We start from the raw sequence: 6,838 nt of genomic DNA, 5'->3' as shown, positions 1-6,838 counted from the left end.
CCGTGAGTTCGAGCCCCGCGTCGGGCTCTGGGCTGATGGCTCAGAGCCTGGAGCCTGTTTCCGATTCTGTGTCTCCCTCTCTCTCTGCCCCTCCCCTGTTCATGCTCTGTCTCTCTCTGTCCCAAAAATAAATAAAAACATTGAAAAAAAAAAAAAAAAAAAAAAAAGAAACCATAAACATTTCCCATAGCATAATCTTTGAATTTGTCTTCTTAACTTTTTCTTTTCTTTCTTTCTTTCTTTCTTTCTTCTTTCTTTATTTTTTTGCTGTCGTTTCAGAGGGATAAACAAAGGGACTAAGATCTTTCACTGTTTCTTATCAAGTCAAAGCATCTTAAATTCTAATTTCAGTTTTCACAATACTTTCCCGTTTTCTGAGTAGCCTGCGGATTACTCTTCTTTCTATATGTTTTCACTCCTATAATTTTAGGTTTTTCTTTCCCATTTGATAATAGTCTATCCTTATTGTTTGTTTCATCTCCTCCTCCTCATTATCTTAACCACTTCTTATCAAGGCCTCCTTCTAGACAGAGTTTTAGGCCCTATCAGTGTGGCTTGTACTAGACCTACAACGACCTACAAGTTATACAGATAGGAAACTGAAGCTAAGGTAGAGGGTTAGGCCAGATAATGGCTCCCAAAGATGTCCACACTAATCTCCAGAACCTGGAAATATGTTTTACCTTATATGGCCAAAAGGACTTTGCAGCCGTAAGTACGATTTAGACCTTGAGAGGGGGGAGATTGTTTGGGGGTTATCTGGGTGGGTCCAATCTAATCACATGACTCCTTAGATGCAAAACCTTTCCTGCCTAGGTTACAGAGAAATTTGACAAAGAGGAAAGTCACCGGCTTCAGAGTCAAAGAAGAGACTACAAGGAAAAAATGCAGGCGATCCCAGGAGCTGGGAAAGAGAAGGAATCAGAGTCTCCTCTAGAGCTTCCAGTATGAACACAGCCTTGTCAACAATTTAATTTTAGCCTGGGTCTCGCCAGAGACCAGAGCTGCAAGGTAATAGATCTGTACTGTTTCAGTTCCTAAGTCCGTGTTAACTTGTTATATAGCAGCAATGGAAAACTAGTACAGAGAGGTTAAGTGACTTGTTTATGGTCACACAACTTTTTAAGAGCTGGAGCCAAAATGTCATTGCTGATTCATCTACCCAGCTTCCTCCATGACTTGCTATTTTCTTAGTAGCAGGAAGAGAGAGCTGATATTTCTCACAGCACGTGGAACTAAATCAATTGTAGTCCTTTTTTTTTTTTTTCTTTTCTCTTTCCAGCCTTCATCTTTTGTCTTAAATATCTCGCACGGTGTACACTTCTTGAGAGAATCCAGTTTATAAATGATAGTAGAAAAATACACATAGTTGACGTGACCCTGCTGTAGTACTCCATCGACAACGAGTTTGAAAAGCAAGAGATGAAAATTGAAAAACGTAAGTAGAACCTCTACCTGTCATGTGGAATTTGCTAACAATTCAAAAGTCCTCGGGTTCAACAGCGTTACAAGAAAAGATACGCTGCATTCTATAAGGCGCCGGAGGTTAAATGACAAGTTAAGTTACTATCTAGTTTGTGTGACAAAGGCTGTTGCTAAATCTCCTACCCCACACCCAGTTCACTAATCGTATTATTTCGTTGTCTCTTTATTGTTCTGTTTACCCAGGCAAAACAAAGATTTGTAAATATTGACGAAATAAAGGACACTTTAGGAAGGATTCCAAGAACTCCCTGTTCTTTCAATACCTTCGCTTTGGAGTTACCTTCAAAGAGGCTAAGATTGTAGCTGAAAACGGTCCAGCTTCTCCCACACCTTGAGAGACTGCGTTGCTGTAAGGTAACCTTCAGGACGGAAAACAACAGCGGGGGTGTGGGATGGGGAAAGTGGTTGGATGGCTGAAAGTATTGTAACACAGTACTGAACTTCTTGTTTTGCACAAATGTTTATGGAAATAAAGTGTCTTCTTTTCCACCGTGAGAATTTCTGAATATTATGTCTGAAGGCTGAATAAGTAAAGGATTAACAAATAGGTAAACATCAAACAGGTTGCTAAATACTGTCAGAGAACACTAAAGGTAATCACAGATTACCCTTTCATTGAAGAGTACTTTTAAAACGGTATATGTTCTCTGAACATCCATGATTATTCAAAGAAGTCCAGTTCTGAATTTGGGGGGAGTGGCCTATTGACTCCTCAAGGTTGAGTTTTTGTGGAATTATTCCATGATCACTTTTGGTGGGTGCCATCTTCCTCGGCCCTGACCACGAGAACGAAGGTACTTTCCTTCAGATACAGGGCATCCTCCTAACAAAAATACCAAAACCAACCAACCAACCAACCAACCAACAAAAAGAGTTATTCTCCCATCAACAGAAAGCTAAAAAATAGGAAAGTATTTAAAAAAAAAAAAGTCAGGGGCGCCTGGGTGGCGCAGTCGGTTAAGCGTCCGACTTCAGCCAGGTCACGATCTCGCGGTCCGTGAGTTCGAGCCCCGCGTCAGGCTCTGGGCTGATGGCTCAGAGCCTGGAGCCTGTTTCCGATTCTGTGTCTCCCTCTCTCTCTGCACCTCCCCCGTTCATACTCTGTCTCTCTCTGTCCCAAAAAATAAATAAACGTTGAAAAAAAAAATTAAAAAAAAAAATAAAAGTCAACTCTCTTATTAAAAAAAAAAAAAAAAAATTGTAGTCCCAATCAATTTTCATTATATGAAGACTATCATCTAGGCCCTTGGATGCTAGCTGCTCACTTTTCTAATTTACAGTATTGATGCAGGAAACATGATGCCACATAAGAGATTTGCCATGGTGCTCCAAGTGAGAATGGAGGCTCCAGTCACCTCTTGGTTTTGACAACCTCTGTAAACTCAGTGGTAGAAGTTTCTATCTGAGATTGACCGAAGGTCTCCTTTAGATGGGAAGTCTTGAGCCATTTGGAATTCAGCATTTTACAGCTAAAGAAAAAGTCAAGCAACGTAAAAGTAAATGTTGGATCTGGTTGAAAGCCAACTTTCCCAGCTAGATCTGAATAAATGCATTTACCTTGAATAAAAGCCTTGAATAAAATACCCTTAGGTATTTTAACTTGACAACAGTTATTTATTTATTTTAACGTCAATTTCTACATGTCGTCTTTTCGATATAAGATCAACATTTGTGTGTCTTTGCTTTCTTCCAATCTATAATAAGCTTTAATAAATACAGAGCAGTGTATACCCAGAGATAGATGTATTCTATTTTGGGCATTTGAATGGCACCAACTTCCTCTTTCAAAACAAAGAAGTTGACTTTTTTTCCAAACACCCATCATGCCAGTGCTACTGACCTCACATTGCCCTGACTTTTTGCCTCTTAGGCTGAGTAAGCCCATCCAATGAAGCATCTATGCAAACTGGGGCTGATCAACAAGGCATACTTCTTCTTCTTTTTTTTTCTTTTGACCAAAAAGATACTAGAACCAAGATAGGTTCATTTCGTAGACCACCCCACCTTCTTGGAGTGCATGATGTGGCTCCTTGCAACACTCACAGCTCACCGTTATCAACTGATTGGCAATGTCTTTTGTGGGCACAAGAAAAATATGATATTGCAGACACCGTGCCAGAGTCTGTTTTTTGAAATGAACAACAAAGTCATTTGATTCCTGACTCACTGTGGAGTCAACACTGTCTGATCTTAGGGGCCATAGCAGACCCTCTGCTTCTACTCTGCACTCTCTGACTTCGGAAATTTTCCATCAGAGCTTCAGTCTTTGTCTTCACATCTCAATGGTTGTCGATAATGTATGCATAAAGCATTTATAAGAAACTTACCATGAAGATATCCTTTAGGGCAAAGGTCTGGAAAAAAATGGAATGAACGGTCGGCCCTTATTTTTCATTTCGTCAATTCTATAGGTTGGACTTTCAGCATACACTTAAACCTGAAGTCTAATAGGTTAAACTGTCTAACTTCATGCATTAGTTATTTTTTACAGGCAAGTAGATCATCTGTGTTTTTATTTATATATCTTTGTATTAAAAAGCCTACAAAATGTCATAGTACCTGCATGTGCCTATTTATTTGTGCAACAAGCATTTAGAGCTCACTTTGTGCTGGGCTTCGTGCCAGGTCATAGGCACAGCCATGGCACCAGCAGACCTCCTCTTTCTTTTTTTTTCTCTCTCTCTTTTTTAATTTTTTAAATGTTTATTTTATTTTATTTTTTTTTCCAATATATGAAATTTATTGTCAAATTGGTTTCCATACAACACCCAGTGCTCATCCCAAAAGGTGCCCTTCTCAATACCCATCACCCACCCTCCCACCCCCCCATCAGCCCTCAGTTTGTTCTCAGTTTTTAAGAGTCTCTTATGCTTTGGCTCTCTCCCACTCTAACCTCTTCAGACCTCTTCTTTCTTCACAAAACTTCCATGAGCTTCTCTAAGAAACTTGCCCAGATTTTCTCACTTTATTTTTGTCACCATACTGGGAGGATAGTTTTATTTTATAGGTGAGAAGGGTATAAAGGTAGGTGTGCTAATTCCTTTCCTTCGGGTCTCACAGTATTTACTGGAAGAGGCAGACTTGGAGCAGAGGCGGTCTGACTCCTGAGTCTGAAGACGTCAGGACATGTAAATGACCCCCAATGGCTGGGAGGGAATGTCCCAATTGATAGCTGTTATTGCGTTGATGCCTTTGGGAAAAACGTAACTTAAAATTGTTGTTCCGATCCCTTGAGTTTGGCCAGAGGATGTGAGAACGAATTTTTCTGGAGCACAGGAAGTCAAGAGCAAGAAGCTAGAAAGGAGGTAGCAGTGGGCGGAGGGAGAAAAAGAGGAGGCAGGTCACCTCTCTGAAGGGAATGGTGACGTAACTAACATTGGCCTAGCACGTTTTGGGGGTCTGGTCCTTGGCGGCTGGCACTTGACACGTTATACCACGGGAACTTTACCACAGCTCCGTCTGGCTCCAGAGCTCACGTTCTGGCAGCTCACTTCCAGCCCCCGCACAGTTTTGTCTGGGCTCGTGTCTGGGGAGGACCAACCTAGCAGGCCCAAAGCGAGGATGTGAAGGTTCTGAGAGACGGCATCCAGAGAGTAACACGACAGAGCTGGCCCTCTCTGGGGAGAGCATCAGATGAGAAGAATATTTGCCTTTGAAACCTTAGTATTATTTGGCAATGACATGTCTGGGGGTAAAGTTGTGGTGAGCCCCGGGACTGGATTCAGTCTTTTCTCAAGGACTGGAACAAGGAAGGAATCTAGTCTCCTGCCAGGGAAAGTAGTTTCTAGCCAGAGATTTTGATGGTGAACAGGAGAGGACTCCCATGCACCACGGTTTCCGGGACATGCCCGGCTCCGAGAAACCGAGAGCAGTTTTTTGTTGGTTTGTTCGTGGATTCCTGATTTCATGGAGGGGTGAATATGTATTTATTTGGGACTGAAGGTGGGTGACACAGAATGTGTATATGTGTGTTTGTGTGTGTGTAGGTGTGTGTGTATGTGACACCAGTGTGTAGTTTTAGAAAAATTATTCCCCAGGGAGGTATTAGATTCCCCACCCCCCCCCACCCCCCACGAGTTGAGAGCTCTGTTACTTAAACTATCTTTTAGACAGCAGCATGGGGAGGCCGACAACCTTTTTTAAACAGTTGTTACAGTTAAAACAACCTTATTTAAACAGTTGTTGTTTCTCCTGACCCCAAGGTAGCTGTAGAAAAGTGCTTCTCCCACAATTATTTTAGAGTTACCAAGAGAAAATTCCAGGCATATCTGAGCCATCCTTAAAAAACCCAACCCTCCTTGATGGTGATTACATTCAGATAGGAGACTAAATGTGATTTCACTTAACTATTCAGTCTACCAGAAAGAAGTCTAGAGCCCTCCACTACTATTTCCTGTGGAAATTAGGCTTTTATGTATTCTAGAAGGCAACATACAATCTTTAGTCCGAAGCACAAATGATAACCCTGTATTAGTGATCTCTTACTATGTAACTAATTACTCTCAAAAGTTTAAGAGAACAATAAACATTTATCATCTCGCAATTTCTGCCCAGGAGTGGCTTAGCTGGGGATTCTGGCTTAGTGGTTCTGAGATGCTGCAGTTAAAAGGTCGGCCAGGGCTTCAGTCCTGTCACGCCTCTACTTTCCAGCTCACTTACCTGGGTCTGTCTACAGAGCTGCCTTGCGAAGGCCAGACGTTTCATAACCTGATCTCTGGAATGACACCCGGTACTTCTGTCATATTCTGTTCATCAGAAGTGAGTTACTAGGTCCTATCAAAGCGGCTAAACTCAGCAACACAAGAGATAACAAGTGTTGGCAAGGGTGTGGAGAAATAGACACCTTCTTGCAGTGCCGGTGGGAATGCAAACTGGTGCGGCCACTGAAAAACAGTATGGAGTTTGCTCAGAAAGTTAAAGGTAGAACTACCCTATGATCCAGTTGTCTCACTACTGGCTATTTACCTCAAAATTACAAAAATCCTCGTTCAAAGGGATACATTCACCTCTATGTTTATAGCAACTTTTATAATAGTCAAGCTATGGAAGCAGCCAAAGTATCCATTGATTGAAGAATGGATACAGAAGATGTGGTACGTATAGACAATGGAATTTTAGCCATAAGAAAGAATGAAATCTTGCCCTTTGTAGCAACATGGAGTAGCTAGAGAGAATTATGCTAAGCAAAATAAGTCGGTCAGAGGAAGACAGTTGCCATATGATTTCACTCATGTGTGAAATTTTTTTTTTTTCAACGTTTATTTATTTTTGGGACAGAGAGAGACAGAGCATGAACGGGGGAGGGGCAGAGAGAGAGGGAGACACAGAATCGGAAACAGGCTCCAGGCTCTGA

At 41.5% G+C, this 6,838-nt stretch overlaps 1 long non-coding RNA gene across 1 annotated transcript; it reads left to right on the top strand.

The window, feature by feature from the left end:
* The first annotated feature begins 317 nt into the window (after positions 1-317).
* On the top strand, positions 318-1,975 carry LOC123609795. Its single transcript, XR_006717965.1, has 3 exons — positions 318-1,011; positions 1,283-1,438; positions 1,669-1,975. It is a non-coding gene; the product is annotated as an uncharacterized LOC123609795 (long non-coding RNA).
* The last annotated feature ends 4,863 nt before the right edge of the window (positions 1,976-6,838 follow it).

Source organism: Leopardus geoffroyi, chromosome B2 (assembly GCF_018350155.1).
Source record: "Leopardus geoffroyi isolate Oge1 chromosome B2, O.geoffroyi_Oge1_pat1.0, whole genome shotgun sequence".
NCBI classification, from domain to species: domain Eukaryota; kingdom Metazoa; phylum Chordata; class Mammalia; order Carnivora; family Felidae; genus Leopardus; species Leopardus geoffroyi.
The sequence above is the reverse complement of the archived record's forward strand: the minus strand, read 5'-3'. Positions and strand labels throughout refer to the sequence as shown.